Source organism: Pan paniscus, chromosome 21, assembly GCF_029289425.2.
Source record: "Pan paniscus chromosome 21, NHGRI_mPanPan1-v2.0_pri, whole genome shotgun sequence".
Taxonomy (NCBI): domain Eukaryota; kingdom Metazoa; phylum Chordata; class Mammalia; order Primates; family Hominidae; genus Pan; species Pan paniscus.
This window is the reverse complement of record NC_073270.2, coordinates 38,226,990-38,243,118: the sequence shown is the minus strand read 5'-3', so window position 1 is coordinate 38,243,118 and position 16,129 is coordinate 38,226,990. Positions and strand designations below refer to the sequence as shown.

General features: G+C 53.1%; 1 protein-coding gene across 3 annotated transcripts in view; it reads left to right on the top strand.

Annotated features, from left to right (window-relative positions):
* The window catches only part of NOL4L (nucleolar protein 4 like), a 142,487-nt gene that overhangs the window by 33,974 nt on the left and 92,384 nt on the right, over nt 1-16,129 (top strand). Inside the window, exon 1 of one of the 3 annotated variants that reach the window (XM_034947542.3) lies at nt 14,641-14,777. The exons of the other annotated variants lie outside the window; for them this stretch is intronic. The gene's annotated coding sequence lies outside the window, so the exon portion shown is untranslated. Of the gene's footprint in view, nt 1-14,640; nt 14,778-16,129 lie in introns of those variants that run through there. 3 annotated transcript variants of the gene reach the window in all.

Here is a 16,129-nt window from a genome sequence, read left to right as displayed (position 1 = left end):
ACCTGTAATCTAGCACTTTGGGAGGCGAAGGCAGGAGGATCACTTGAGCCCAGGAGTTCAAGACCAGCCTGTGCAATATAGCCAGACCCTGTCTCTACAAAACATTTAAAAAATTAGCTGGGCATGGTGGTGTGTACCCACAGCCCCAGCTACTCTGGAGGCTGAGGTGGGAGGATCACTTGAGCCCAGGAGTTCAAGGCTGCAGGGAGTTATGATTACACCACTGCATTCCAGCCTGGGAAACAGAGTGAGACGTTGTCCCTAAAAAAAAAATAATAAATACAGTTAAGTGACTTTCAGTATCATATATTCAGAGATGTGCAACCATTGCCACAATCAATTTTAGAACATTTGCGTCATCCCCAGAAACCCCCCATACCCCTCACTCCTCATTTCCTCTTGACCCCCTCCCCCAGGTAGGGAGACAACCACTACTGTGCTTTCTGTCTCTTTAGATTGGCCTTTTCTGGACATTTCCTATAAGTGGAATCATACAATACGTGGTCTTTTGTAATGGATTTCTTTTACTTACGTTTTCGGGGTTCATCCATGTTGTAGCATGTATCAGTACAGTCATGCACCACTTAAAGACATTTTGGTCAACAATGGACCACATATATGACAGTGGTCCCATGAGATGAGGATGATGATCACAATGATGATGACGATGATGATGATTTTGAGACCGAGTCTCACGCTGTCGTCCAGGCTGGAGTGCAGTGGCATGATCTCGGCCTACTGCAACCTCCGCCTCCTGGGTTCAAGTGATTCTCCAGCCTTGGCCTCCCAAGTAGCTGGGACTATAGGCACCCACCATCACGCCCGGCTAATTTTTGTATTTTTAGTAGAAATGGGGTTTCACTATGTTGGCCAGGCTGGTCTCGAACTCCTGACCGCAGGTGATCCACCTACCTTGGCCTCCCAAAGTGCCGAGATTACAGGCATGAGCCACCGTGCCTAGCCTAAATTATTATAATACTGTATTATTATTATTATTTTTTGAGATGGAGTCTTGCTCTGTCTCCCAGGCTAGAGTGCAGTGGCATGATCTTGGCTCACTGAAACCTCTGCCTCCTGGGTTCAAGCGATTCTCCTGCCTCAGCCTCCTGAGTAGCTGGGATTACAGGCACATGCCACCACACCTGGCTAATTTTTGTATTTTTAGTAGAGACGGGGTTTCACCATATTGGTCAGTCTGGTCTCCAACTCCTGACCTCATGATCTGCCTACCTCAGCCTCCCAAAGTGTTGGGATTATAGGCGTGAGCCACTGCGCCTGGCCACTTTTTTGTATTTTTAGTAGAGACGAAGTTTCACCATGTTGACCAGGCTGGTCTTGAACTCCTGACCTCAAGTGATCAGCTTGCCTCGGCCTCCCAAAGTTCTGAGATTATAGGCGTGAGCCACCACGCCTGACCTATAATACTGTATTATTGTTTACTGTACCTTTTGTATGCTTAGATATGTTTAGATATACAAATATTGGCCAGATGCAGTGGCCCAGCTACTCGGGAGGCCGAGACAGGAGAATCGCTTGAACCTGGGAGGCAGAGGTTGCAGTGAGCTGAGATCGCACCATTGCACTCCAGCCTGGGCGACAGAGTGAGACTCTGCCGCAAAAAAACAAAAAGTCAAATATCATTGTGTTACAATAGTCTACAGTATTCAGTACAATAATAGGCTGTGTCATCTAGGATTGTGTAGATACACTCTATGATGTTCGCACAACGATGCAATCACCTAATGATGCATTTCTCAGAACCTGTCCCATCATTGACACCTGACTGTACTTCATTCCTTTTTATTGCTGATAATATTCCATTGAATGGACATACCACATGTTATTTATTTATTCAACAGTTGATGGACATTTGTGTTGTTTCCACATTTTGGCTATTTTGAATCATGTTGCTATGAACAGTCATGTACAAGTTTTTGTGTTCACCTCTGCTTTTTATTCTCTTCCATGTAGGAGTGGTAAGTCATATGGTAACTCTATGTTTAACCTTTTGAGGAACTACCTGTTTTCCAAATCAGTACATCATTTTACATTCCCACCAGCAGTGCATGAGGGTTGCAATTTCTCTACATTTTTGCCACAACTTGTTATTTATTTATTTATTTATTTTTGAGACTGAGTCTTGCTCTGTCGCCAGGCTAGAGTGCAATGGCGCGATCTCGGCTCACTGCAATCTCTGCCTCCCTGGTTCAAGTGATTCTCCTGCCTCAGCCTCCTGAGTAGCTGGGATTACAGTAGCGGGCAATCACTCCCGGCTAATTTTTGTATTTTTAGTAGAGACAAGGTTTCACCATGTTGGCCAGGCTGGTCTTGAACTCCTGACCTCAAGTTACCTGCCTGCCTTGGCCTCTCAAAGTGCTAGGATCACAGGCATGAGCCACCATGCCTGGCCAGAACTTGTTATTGGCTGTCTTTTTGATTAGAGCCATCCTAGTGGGTGTGAAGTGACATCTCACCGTGGTTTTGATTTGCATTTCCCTGATGGCCGATGATGTTGAGTATCTTTTCATGTGCTTATTGGCCATTTGTATGTCTCTATTGAAGAAATATCTATTCAGATCCTTGCCCGTTAAAAAAATTGTATTACTTGTCGTTTTACCATTGAGTTTTAAGAATCTTTTCTATATTCTAGATACAAGTCCCTTATCAGATACATGGTTTGCAAATATTTTATCCCAGTCTGTGAGTTGTCTTTTTGCTTTCTTGATGGTGTCCATTGTAGCATTAATGTTTTAAATTTTAATTAAGTGCAATTTGTCTAATTTTTCTTCTGTTGCTTGAACTTTTGGTGTCATATCTAAGAAGTCATTGCCTAATCCGGGGTCACAAAGATTTATCCCTGTGTTTTCTTCTAAGAGTTTTATAGTTTTAGCTCTTACATTCTTCAGGTTGTTTTTCCCACTAAACAGTAAATCTGTATGCTGTCAGTGCATAAGTATGTTAGAACATAAAGAACTTTCTCCTTTTTTACAGCTGTGTAGTATTCAATTTTATGGATGTACCATAATTTACTTATCCAGTCCCCTGTTAATGGACATTTGGATTGTTTATGATATTCTGCTCTCGCAAGACTTCAGTGAACATCCTTGAATATAGATGGCCATTTCAAGCATGGGCAAGTTTATACCAAGGAGTTGAATTGCTGTGTCTGAGGGCATGTGCTTTTGGAGATGATACAGACTGCCCTCCACAGACAGGGAACCAATTTTCACTCCCGGCAATAATGTCTAGAACGTGAGCCATTCGTGTGATGACCGTGGTTACTGTATATTGAGCATTCACTGTATGCTGGCACTGTGCATCCCCTCGTAATGACCCTGAAGATCAGAATTAAAATCCCCACTTTACAGAGATCTCAGTTCACATGATCTATCCGACTTCTGATCCTGTTTATTTTTCACCATTTGATTTGGCCCCCATGCCTTGAGAGTGTCTCCGACCACTTCTGAAATAACTACCAGAAAAATGCAAATTCAGCAGGTGATGCCTGGAGAATCTCTGAGATCATACTTAAGTGTGCAAAAGGCAATTAAGTGTGGAAGCCCAAGGCAGTCAGTTACTAGGGAATCTTGAATGGGCATCTGTTGTATGCCTGCCAGTGAGATGTGGTCTGGTTTAGGGGCTTAGAGGTCTAGCTTTGCAATTTGTCAGGCAAATGTAGATTCAATCCTGACTCCATCCCACCTGTCTTTGGGCAACTTGCTTCTCCTCTCAGTGCCTAAGTTTCCTCATCTGTAAAACGGTATTGACAATAGTACCTACTGGTACATCAGGAGTGTTTAATACACATTGGCTATTATTGTCCTTGTTGGCAAAGTGTTACAGGAAATTGAAGGCAAGAGACATGTTGGGTTGGGGGTTGGGGGAAGGTCAGGGAAGGATTCCTGGGGAGAGAGAGGACATTTGAATGAAACCACCCAGTTGTGGGCACTCCAGGCAGAGGGGACAGTGTGTGTCCAGGCACAGAGGCACGATTGCCCCAGAGCTCATGGGAGGAGAAGCAGCCAGGGAGGCTGGAATGTCAGGTTTGTGCTGGGACCTCTGGGAGGAGGAGACGTGGCTGGAGCTGCTTCCAGGGGCCTCAAATCCAGGCATGAGTTTTGGGATGGCATTTGACGGGCAGTACAGAGCCACAGAAGGATTGTTGAGCTTGCAGTCCTGCCCAGCATGTCCCCACCTGCAACTTGGGTGCTTCCTTGGGGCAGGCTTCCCAAACCTCATTTCTTACTGAGGGGCAGCCTAGGACAGTGTTTAAGAATGAGAAAGCCAGGCATGGTGGCTCATGCCTGTAATCCCTGAACTATGGGAGTCTGAGGTGGGAGAATGACTTGAGCCCAGGAGTTCAAGACCAGCCTGGGCAACATGGTGAAAACCTGTCTGTACAAAAAAATACAAAAATTAGCTGGGCATGGTGGCTTGTGCCTGTAGTCCAGCTACTCGGGAGGCTGAGGTGGGAAGATCCCTTGAGCGTGGAAGGTTGAGGTTGCAGTGAGTCATGATTGAGCCACTTCCCTCTGGCCTGGGTGACAGAATGGGATCCTCTCTCAAAAAAGAATGAGAGTTCTGGGGCCAGGCTGCCCGGGCTGGTCTCTAGCTCAGGTGCTTTGTGCTGTGTGACACTGGGCATGTATGTCACTTTCTTCTCTGGGCCGCAGTTTTCTCCCCCATAAAAGAGAGTTGTCCCAACCTCCTGGGGCTGGAGTGAAGAGTCAGTGAGTTGATATATGTAAAGCACTTAGAGCAGGGTGAGGCACACAGTAAGCACATGGTAAATGTTTGTTGTTACAGAGAAGGTAGGCAGTGGCGTCAGATTGTCCGCCTGTTTCTCAGATGGGAAAATCAAGCCCCTCTGAAAGTTAGTGAATGCCCAAGGTCCCTCTGGAGGACCAGGAGGACTCATTCATCAGTTATTCTTTCAGTACACGTTTCCTGGGCACCTACTTTGTGGTCAGCTCTGGCAGATACTGGGGATGCAGTGGTGAACAAGACAGCCTCCATCACAGGGAGCTCCTGACCCAGGGAGTTGAAAGTCAAGACTGTCATTGCCTCCAACACCCATGCTCTCTCCTGTGTCCCACCTATGTCTTGCCCAGGCCAGAAGGGAATTAGAATTACAGCCTTGCCGGGCGCAGTGGCTCACGCCTGTAATCCCAGCACTTTGGGAGGCTGAGCCGGGTGGATCACCTGAGTTCGGGAGTTTGAGACCAGCCTGATCATGGAGAAACTCCGTCTCTACTAAAAATACAAAATTAGCCAGGGTTGGTGGCAAATGCCTGTAATCCCCTTGGGAGGCTGAGGCAGGAGAATTGCTTGAACCTAGGAGCTGGAGGTTGCGGTGAGCTGAGATCATGCCATTGCATTCCAGCCTAGGCAACAAGAATGAAACTCCATCTCAAAAAATAAATAAATAAAAACATGGAGAAACCCTGTCTCTACCAAAAATACAAAATTAGCTGGGCGTCGTGGTGCATGACTGTAAAAGGAGGCTGAGAAAGGAGAATCACTTGAACCCAGGAGGTGGAGGTTGCGGTGAGCTGAGATCGCGCCATTGCACTCCAGCCTGAGTAACGAGCAAAACTCCATCCCCCCGCCAAGAAAAGGAAAAAAAAGCTGGGCGCACTGGCTCACGCCTGTAATCCCAGCACTTTGGGAGGCCAAGGCCGGCGGGTCATGAGGTCAGGTGTTCAAGACCAGCCTGGCCAGCATGGTGAAACCCCGTCTCTACTAAAAATACAAAAATTAGCCGGGCATGGTGGTGCCTGCCTGTAATCCCAGCTACTGGGAGGCTGAGGCAGGAGAATCGCCTGAACCAAGGAGGCGGAGGTTGCAGTGAGCCAAGATCATGCCACTGCATTCCAGCCTGGGCGACAGAGCGAGACTCTGTCTCAAAAAACAAAAAGAAAAGAAAGAAAAAAAAAGAATTACAACCTAAGTGTCTTGTAAACAGGCTCTTCCTAGCTCCAAAATCTGGACACAAGAATAATGGCAATCCGAATATCCTGCTCTAGCCCGCCCTTCTTACAGACAACGGAACTGAGACTCAGCACGCTAGAATAATGGCACATGCCTCTCCCTGCACCTCCAGCCCCTGGGACAGCGGAGAATGCAGCTGCATTCTGGATATAGTTTAAAGGTAGAGCCAACAGAACTTGCTGATGGATGGGATGTGGGCTGTGAGAACCAGTGAGCAGTCAAGGATGCCTTCAGGGTGTTTGGCCTAAGCAAGGGAGATGGAGAAGCCTGCTGGGGGAGGAAGTTTGGTGGTGGTGGCCAGGGCTGTGGGCGGGACGGGGGAAGGGGGTCTAAATGCTTGCTGGATGAGTGGATGGATGTGTCGCCCTGGCTCTCCAGGGGGCCCTAGACACACACTTGCTTTCAGTCCAGTCGGCTGTCCGGCAGCAGAGGAGAGGCCCATGCTGGGGATGTCAACGTGACATCGCACACGTGTGAATGGCCCCAAGGTGGACGAAGTTCAAGGACTGGGGCTTGGGGTTGTCAACATTAAGAGGTCCTGTCCAAAGTTCATGTTTTTCTTCTTTCATGAAATGTCCCATTTTTAAAAAATTTTTATTCTTTAGAGACAGGGTCACGCTCTGTCACCCAGGCTGGAGTGTAGTGGCACTATTATAACTCACTGCAGCCTCAAACTCCTGGGCTCAAGCAATCCTCGTGCTTCAGCCTCCTGGGTAGCTGGGACTACAGGCAGGCACCACCATGCCCAGCCCCAACTTTTAAGTATCAGCAACAAACTCAAATTGTAATAAACCTCTGTAGGTTCCCCCAGATACATCCATAGACCCCACTTGGCCTGAGACCTCCTGCTTAGGACCTGTGGTGTGGGTCTGGAGTCACACTGCCTCGATCTGAACCTGGCTGTCAATTCCCAGCTGTGTGCTTTTAGGCAGGTGACTTAGCCTCAGTTTCCTGATCTGTAAAATAGGAATAATAATAGTACTCACCTTTTCGTGTCATAGTATGGGTTCTCTGAGAGTCGTGATGAAAAGCTGTTTGTGATGGATTTTACTAGTGACCAAGGCTGTTGATAGCAAAGGGGAACAGTGCACTGGATTTTGAGTTCACCCTGGGGTGGGATCTATCTCTGCCATTGACAAGCTGTGTGACCTGGGGCTGGTTTTAGACCTCTGAGAAAGTGGTTTGTTGCTCTTGGAGTTGGGAGCTGGCCAGGATGCCTGCTGAGGCCTCTGAGCCGCCACTGACCACCCTCCCTCCCTGCCTCTCTCCTTCCAGCCTCGCCCACCTGCCACCTCCCACCCCTTTACCCTGCAGCCAAAATGATCCTTCAAAAGCACAAATCTCAGCATGGTCTTTTCCTGCCTGGAGAAAAATCCTTGTTGGCACCCCACTGCCTTCAGGACAAAGCTGGAGAGCCTTAGCCTGGCGCGGGGAGGTGGGAGGTGGCCCTCACCTCTCTTCTGCTATCTCCTTCCACCAACCCTGCTCGGGTACCAGCTGCACACAGCCCCTCACCACGCCTCAAAGGCCCCATGCCTCTTTGTACCCCTTCCCCCTTCCTTTCTCCACCCGCCCCCTGCCTTCCCATCATCCTTCCAGCAGCTCCTGGGCCCTGCTATACCTTGGGTCTAACCACTTCTCTCCCCCAGTGATCCAACTGCCTCCCCATGGCTTCCCTGCCTCTCTCTCACCCCTTCTTCTCCATAGCCCATTTTCCACGAGCAGTCAGAGGGATCATTTAAAAATATCCTCTGGATGGTGTCACCCGCCTGCTTAAAATCCCTCTATGGCTGCCTGTTTCACGTGAATACAGCCGCCACCCCATCCGTCCCTCCAGCACGTTCAGCATAGCCTCCCCACCATCCTACTCACCACTGCCCACGATGCCGGCCGCCTGCCTGCCTGAAGACCTTTGCACAGGCTGTTGGCCTTCAGAGGTGACTTAACATCGCACCTTCAGCAGAGGCTCCCTGTCCACCACCCTTTTCACAGGCACAAATCACTCATTCAGGAGGCAGCCAGGTCTGCCTGTTGACTTTGTAACCACAGTGCCTGACCCTGGTATCTTTTTTTTGTTTTTCTGAGACAAGGTCTCGCTCTGTCATCCAGGCTGGAGTGCCGTGGCGAGATCTCGGCTCACTGCAACCTCCACCTCCTGGGTTCAAGTGGTTATTGTGCCTCAGCCTCCCAAGAAGCTGGGACTACAGGTATGCACCACCACACCCAGTTAATCTTTTTTTTTTTTTTTTTTTTTTGTGACAGAGTCTCGCTCTGTCATTCAGGCTAGAGTGCAATGGCACGATCTCAGCTCACTGCAACCTCCTCCTCCTGGGTTCAAGCGATTCTCCTGCCTCAGCCTCCCTAGTAGCTGAGATTACAGGTGCCCACAACCACACCCAGCTAATTTTTGTATTTTTAGTAGAGACAGGGTTTCACCATATTGGTCAGGCTGGTCTCGAACTCCTGACTTCAGTGATCCACCCACTTGGGCCTCCCAAAGTGCTGGGATTACAGGCATGAGCCACCGTACCCAGCCCCAGCTAATTTTTGCATTTTTAGTAGACACGGGGTTTCACCATGTTGGCCAGGCTGGGTATCACTCTTTCTGGTGGCAGAAGTGCCACGCATCCTTCAAGACCCAGCCCAAATGTCACCTCCTCTGTGAAGCCTTCCTTCACGCAGCCCCACTCCTTGCCCTGTTCCTGAGGGCCCTCTGGATCATTCTCTCCTATTGCATCCCCTGATGGCAGAACCAGCTGAGCTCCGTGGTGGCTTCCCGCGAGCTTTATTCTTTTCCCTTTTCCCCACACTCGACATGGTAATGATCACTAGCTGGCGAGCTCCTCAAGGCAAGAGCACCACAGCAAGAGAGCTCGTGTTTATTGAGAACGGCTGTGTGCTCAGCGCTTTCCTGCATCCTGTAAAATCCTCACAACCCCGTGAGGTCGGTTCTCCTAAAAGCCCCATTTTAAAGAGGAGCCAGTGGAGGTTTAAAGAGGTTAAGTCACGTGCCCAAGGTCACCCTGACACCAGAGCTAGAGCTTGGAATGAATCACGGCAATGACTTATATATAGCACCTTCCACATGCCAGGCACTATTAAGGTGTTTCATCTTCACAAAAACTTTCACTGCAGCTTCACGTTATGGCTGGGGAAACTGAGGCATGGAGAGGTTAAGTAACTTAACCTCAAGAGATGAGTCAGAAGTGGAGTAGGGCCTGAGCACAGTGGCTCACACCTATAATCCCAGCACTTTCAGAGGCTGAGGCGGGAGGATCTCTTGAGCCCAGTAGTTCGAGACCAGTGTGGGCAACACAATGAGACTCTGTCTCTGCAAAAAAATAAAAAGATTAGCCAGGCGTAGTGGCACATGCCTATGGTCCAGTTACTTGGGAGGCTGAGGTGGGAGGATTGCTTAAGCCTTGGAGGTCGAGGCTGCAGTGAGCCGTGATCCTGCCACTATACTCCAGTCTGGGTGACACAGCGAGACCCTGTCTCAAAAAAATTTTTTAAAAAAGAAGTGGAGTAGGATTTGAGCTCAGGCTGTCTGGCTGTTGGTCATCTCTTGGTCATGCTCTCAAATGTCATGCTGTACTGGCCATTGTAGCCTTCTCCCTCTGACCTGCCTGAGCAGCTCTCATTGTCTTGGTGCCCCCGAAACCTGGACTAGCAGCTAGCCCGAGGAGGCACTAGTTAGTGACAGTGTCAGGAATAAGGACACAGGTAAGCCAGTGGATGCGGGACCCTGCCCCAGCTGTTCTGAAGCTCTGTGTCCTGAAGCCCAAAGATATGGCCACCTGTCTCCTGGGCTTAGCGCCGCCCACCACCCGCCTGTCCAGACAGCCTCAGGGAAGGACCAGATCCATAAACATGAGGCTCTACTTGGGCTGGGAGGAGTGCTGGGCACTGTACAAGTCCTCAATATTATTGCTTTATTGTCATTTAAATGGAGCCTGCCTCAAACAGGCCACCCAGTTCTAGCCACCAGCTCTGGACAAAACCCCCATTGAAAAGCCAATTACAATCACTCCATCTAAATTGTCATGGATTTGTATAGAAAATTACATCTCCATTTAGTCCTAAAGCGACGTCCTGGGCATGGACAGAGGGGAGGCTGGCCCATTTACCCCCGCCAGCTCAGCGCGGGTGCCGCGGGCAGACAGAAAGCCCAAGCTGCTGGGTCTTGGCCGGCCCAGGAACAAAGGCCAGTTTGTGGGGGCCCAGAGAGAAGCTGGGCCTCTGAGGGCAGCTCAGATTCCAGGCTCGGGCCGATGGACCCTGCACCGCCAGCTGGTCTCTCCTGCTGGCGGCTGTGGCCAGACGAGCTCCTGACAGCCGGCTTCAGGCGGCCCATCAGCCCCGCCACCCCCGCCACCATCCAAGGTGGCTGGAGCTTGGCTCATGTCCACACTACCAGGAAATGAAGCTCAGGGAGCACTTGACTGGGATCCTGAGATCTTGGTTTCATTCATTCATTCACTCACTGACACATTCAGTGCCTGCTAGTAGCATGAGAAAGGCAATAATGTAGAAGTGAGCTCCAGCTTCAGAGTGCCCTGCGTTCAGTTCCAGACTCTGTTCTTAGTAACCATGAGGCCACTTGCTTATTCCTTTAGTTTTGAAATAGTTGTCGAGTGCCTACTGTGTGCCAGAGAACAGGACAAAATGTTCTTCACTCTTGGCCCTTAAAGTCCAGTGCCCTGGGGAAAATAAACAGGGGCTGACACGGGTTAGTATCCCCATTTCACAGAAGTGTAAGTAGGTAGCTTAGAGGAGCTGGGCATGCTGTATGCAAGTGAGAAGGGCCTTCTAGCCAGAGGGAATAGTGTGTGTGTGTGTGTGTGTATGTGTATGTGTGTGTGTGTGTGTGTGTGTGTGTAGGGGGTGGCGAGGCAGGCTGGAGCAGCACTGTGGCATGACGTGAGATCGGTGGGGCAACCTACAGACTGTGGGCCTCTTGTCTGAGCCTCGGTTTCCTCATCTGAGGAATGGGGGCGATGACCCCAGCTGCTGGGGACTTGGACAAGGGCTCAGGGAGATAATGTGTGCCAGGTGTTCTGCGTGGAGCTGGGCATGGGATGCTTTTGGCTAACCAGGATAGCCTTACTTAGATGACACTGTGGGCCAAACACGGACCGAGGGCTTTCCACACATTCACTCCTAACATTGACAGTCCCATGTGGCAGGGCTAGGATCCCCATCTCACAGATGGGGAAACGGAGGCAACAGCACAGGTCAGCTAATTATTTATTCCTGTTCCAGTCATTCTGATTATGGGTTAGCCCAGGGCCTGCACAGAGAAGACCCTCAAAAAGGATTTGTTGAATCAGTGAATGCATCTGGAAGGTCGGTGCTGGGCAGGTGTGGGGGCCTGGGAGGAAGATTCCTGTGTACATGTGTGAAGCTGTGTGGAGTGCTGTGGGATTCTGAGCATGGCTGTGGGCCTGCGTGTAATTGTGTGTGAGACTGTCCAAGGACTGCAGATGGTTGCATGTGTGAGGCTATGTCCATGTCTCTGTGACCTTAACTGTGTGTGACAGTCACACATTGTCTCCCTGAGTCCTTGCCCAAATGCCCAGTGGCCACAGTGGCTCTGTCAGACTGACTGTGTGTGTGTGGCTGTGTCAGACTGTGTGTCACGGCCTACACACATCTGTCTGGGCCCAGAGGGCCACTTGGCACCCTTCCTGGGATGGCTGGTGGGCCCAGAGGCTACCTCGGGGCAGGACAGGCAGGTGCAGAGGCGAAGGGGTCAGAGTCCCCAGCCTCCCCTGCCCAGCCCAGCAGACAGACCGGCAAATGGAAAAAAATGTTCACACCCGAGGCAAGCTGGTGGCTGCCCCACCAGGGACTGCTCTGTGCACAGAAAACAAGTTCTTCTGGTATCAGCTTGGCAGGAAGTGGCTTTTGGGTGGCAGGAAGCTGGATTCAGCTCATATCAGCCCCGGCCGAGGGGCAGGAGAGCAGTTATCTGGGGTTAAACAGAGTTACTGAGAAGTGGAGCCCCCAACACACCATGCCCGATAGAGTTGAGGGCACAGCCCACCCCTGATGGCCCTTTGGAATGATGGGTGGGCGGTCTTGCAAAGATGAGCCTCAGGCCCCAGACAGAGCTCATTGTCCACCTCTCATTTACTCCCATTTAGAAGATGTGCAGACTGAGACTCTGAGAGGCAATGACTTTTCCAAGATCACCAGTTAAGTAGAGAGACAGAAGGGAAAAAGACTGCAAGAAATTTACATCTAGAGACGAAAAAGCCAGGACAGAAGAACAAAGAGAAGAGGAGCGATGGGACAGGATGGAGCTAGGAGTCACATGAATGCAGACAGCAGTGAGGCTGCACCATGGGAAGGCCTGTGTGTGCCCACCATGTGCAAGGTCATCACGTGGACGTCACAGCTGACCTTGAGATCCTGAACCCATTTCCCAAATGAGGGGAGTGAGACTCAGAGAGCCTCACTGGCTGAGTGAGGCCTGGAATCCAGATCTGATTCCACAGCCCAGGTTCTTTCAGGTCATGCCCCCGTGCCCAACTTCCAGGGAAGGGAAGTGGCTGTTCTGAAACAGACACCCAGTTCCACTAGCTGCTTGCCTGGGTGCTCGATTGAGGAATTCACTCAGCTGGCCCATGGAGAGCCAGGGTTCAAACCTAGGCAGGATGGCTGCAGAACTCACGTGCTTAACCACGTGACAGGGTGTGCCCAGTGCTTTGCTGGAGCAGGCAGAGAAAGCCATGGCCCTGCCCTTGGGCTGGGACCCAGAGGGTCCAGCCACTGGAACAAAGCCCTGCAGCTGGCAAGAAACTGAGTCTCCCAACGCCCAGCCCTAGATACTCTGTGCCACCCCCCACCCCACCCCACCCCCACTGGAGCCCCTGGGCACTGGGCTCTGGTCCTTCTGCTCTCATCCCAAAAGCAGCTCTCAAGCTGTTCCCTGGCTGAGATGCTGATTTGAAGCTCGGTTTGCATGTCGTTTGCACATTACTCAGTGTATGTCAGAAGGTACGAACATCTCCCTTTCCGGGAGAGGGCTGCCGGGCCCCCCTGCCCTCCTCCAGACAGCAAAAATGCCAGCCGGCTAGACGGGAGCGACGCCCTGGCCTCTGACGGCACCCGCCTGCCGCTGCCTCCCCCATTCCCTCCTGGAGCCAAATTTAGGCAGCTCTGCTACTGAGAGATGGGGAGAGCGGAGGCAGGAAACGGTGAGGTTGGAGGCAGCCTGGCCTTGGCCCTCCCGGAGTGGAGCAGCCCCAGGGGTGCCCCTGTCCCTAAAGCTCTGGGTGCAGCCTCCCCCCACCCCTCCTCTCACTGGAATGCTGGCGGGGTTGGGGAACGCTGGGTTCTCAGCTGCAGCCCAGGGTGCTGGCTACCCCAGCCATGAGGGAGGAGGGAGGGAGGGAGCGAGGGAGGGAGGGAGGAGGTCATGGCCGGGGCAGTGGGGAAGGGATCAGATAGCCTCCTCCTGCCCCAGACACCCGCCGCCACTGGGGACACAGAGCCGGTTCTGCTTCTTGGACACTTCCTGCCCCTCCTTGGTGTGCACCCCCCAACCCTGGGCCTGATTGTGGGTGGGGGGCAGGGGACACAGCCAGGCCTGAGGGGACTGAACCCTCCCTGCCCCCCAAAGGCTCTCCCAGGCCATCTCTGACTCAGGCCAGCCTCGCACCTGAATGGTCTTGGTTCACCTACCTGGGAAATGGAAGGGGTGGCCTAGAATGACTTCCAAGCAGCTGCCTGCACTGACAGTAGGAGCTTCTGGGAGGCCTGAGAGAAATGAGGGTTGTGGGCTGGGTGTGGTGGCTCACGCCTGTCATCCCAGCACTTTTGGAGGCCGAGGCAGTGGGATCACTTGAGGCCAGGAGTTCGAGACCAGCCTGGCCAACATAGGGAAACCCTGTCTCTATTAAAACTGCAAAAATTAGCCGGGCATGGTGGTGTGTGTCTGTAATCCCAGCTACTCGGGAGGCTGTAGCAGGAGAATCGATTGAACCCAGGAGCCGGAGGTTGCAGTGAGCCGAGATGGTGCCATTGCACTCCCTCCTGGGCTACAGAGCAAGATTCCGTCTCCAAAAAAAAAAAAGAAAGAAAGAAACGCGGGTTGTGGCAGTGGCTTTAGGCCTAGAAACTTCTTCGATTTCTCAGGTATGGCTAGGAGAGGCAGCTACTCACGATGCTGGGACAGAACCTGCGTGGGCTGAACTGTGGAAAGGAAGAAGAGGTGTGTGCTGGATTTCAGCCACCACGAATCCAGGGGTGGGGCTAATGGAGCCCAGTAGTTGGTATCCTGGGGTCTGACTCCCTGGATTTGAACCCCAGCTCTGTCACTCTGTACCTTGTGACTGTGGGCAAATCGCTTCAGCTCTTCTGTGCCTTCGCTTCCTCACCCTGGGGCAACAGATTTCTCGTTGCTGTTGCGAAAGTGAAACGAGGCCGTGAGTGCTTGGCACACAGTAGGTGCACCGCGACGCCAGCCACCAGTGTGACTGTTTTGTCTCCCAGGACGGTTAGGAGGCCCCGGAGCCACAGCAGATGTGGATGTGGACGCGGTGGGAGGCGCAGTATCTTGGTTGTTAAATGGGCACGGGGATGGGGGGTTCAAGTCTGCGTGACCCTGGGCAAATGGCCACACCCCGCTGCGCCTTGGGCGGGGAGCAGCAGAGGCACTGACCGCGGAGGGTCTGTGAGGATTACGGGAGATCAGGCTTGGCACGGCTCCTGGCACATAGCGGGCGCTCCCTGAAGGAGAGCTGGCAAGATCGAATGGTACCGCCCTGCACAAAGGACAGGTGGGCAGCGTCCCGGGGGGCGGGGCAGGGCAGGTGCGCCGGGAGCCGGTTGGCGGGGCCGGAAGGGGGACGCGAGGCCGGCGGGCGCGCGCGCAGCAGGTGCGCGTGGGGTGGGCGGGGCCCGCGCGAGCGCGGTCTCCAGGTGAGCGGGCGCGCGCCTAGAGGCTGGAGACTGGGGGAGGCCAGCCGCCCTGGCCCGCCGCCGCCGAGCGTCCCTGTGTCTTTAACGCCCCCGTTCCTGCGTGTCCCCCCCCCGCCCCGTTAGTGCGCCCCCCCCCCACTCCCAGCCGGGCTGCAGCCGCGGAGCCGTCCCCCCTGCACTGACAGCTGGTATCTAATTACTGTGTGAGAATGGAAAGTCAGGCTGTCCCAGCTCCGGGGAGAGGGGATTAACGTCTCCTGCAGAATACACTTCCTCTGGTGGGTTGCCATGGTTACTCTCATTACCTGCCTGCCCGCGAGGAGCCCGCGCGAGCCGCTCCAGCAGGCCCTCCGAACCCAGCCCGGCGCGCGCGCGCCTTCCCGCCCCTCCCCGCCGGGGCGCACGCGCCTGCGCCGTGAAGAGAGCGCGGCCGCCTCGCCCCCGCCCCTGCCCCCCGCCCGAGCAGCTGTCAGCGGCGCGCGCGGCCAGCTCGGCCCCAGCGCGCGCTGTCAACAGTCATTAGCGCGGCCCCCTCCCCTCCCCCTCCAGCCCCACCTCTTCCCCCGGCCCTGGGTGGGGCCCGCACCTGGGGCTCTCCGCTCGTTAGCGCGCCCAGGCAGCCTCCTCGGCCCGAGAGGGACCCGCCCGCGGGGCCTGGCTGGCTCAGGGCTACCTCCTTCCGCCTAGGACCCCCTCTTCGGTGACTCCCGATTCCCTGTCCTAGGCTGCGGTGCCCCGGGAGGCGGGTCGCCAGAGTAGCAGACAGAGCTCTTTAATAGGTGTCTTCTAGGGCGGGTGCTGTTTGTGCATCATTTGGGTTTCCACACACTTCCTATGAGGTGGCGAAAGCCATTATGCCTATGGTGTCACCTCACACAGGGGGAAACTGAGGCCCAGGCAGGACAGCCCCTTGCCTGGGGTGGGGGCTGGGTTGTCCTTAGGCCTGTGACTTCACCTCTAGAGCACCCTCCTGTGGACCCTCTCCCTGCCCCCGCCAGGCCAGAGTCCTGCAGCCAGGCCCAGACCCTGTCCTGTCCGTCCGGGGATGCTGGACAGTACTCCTCCCTCCAGCCCTCACAAGTCATTGTCATTCGGATCTGCATTTCCCCAGCCCCTCTCCTTCTAACTGGGGGGCACTGTGGCCCACTGTGCCCCTTTCTCTTCCCATTCCTTCCCCCTACACCCATTCCAGACATCCCAGAGTTAACAA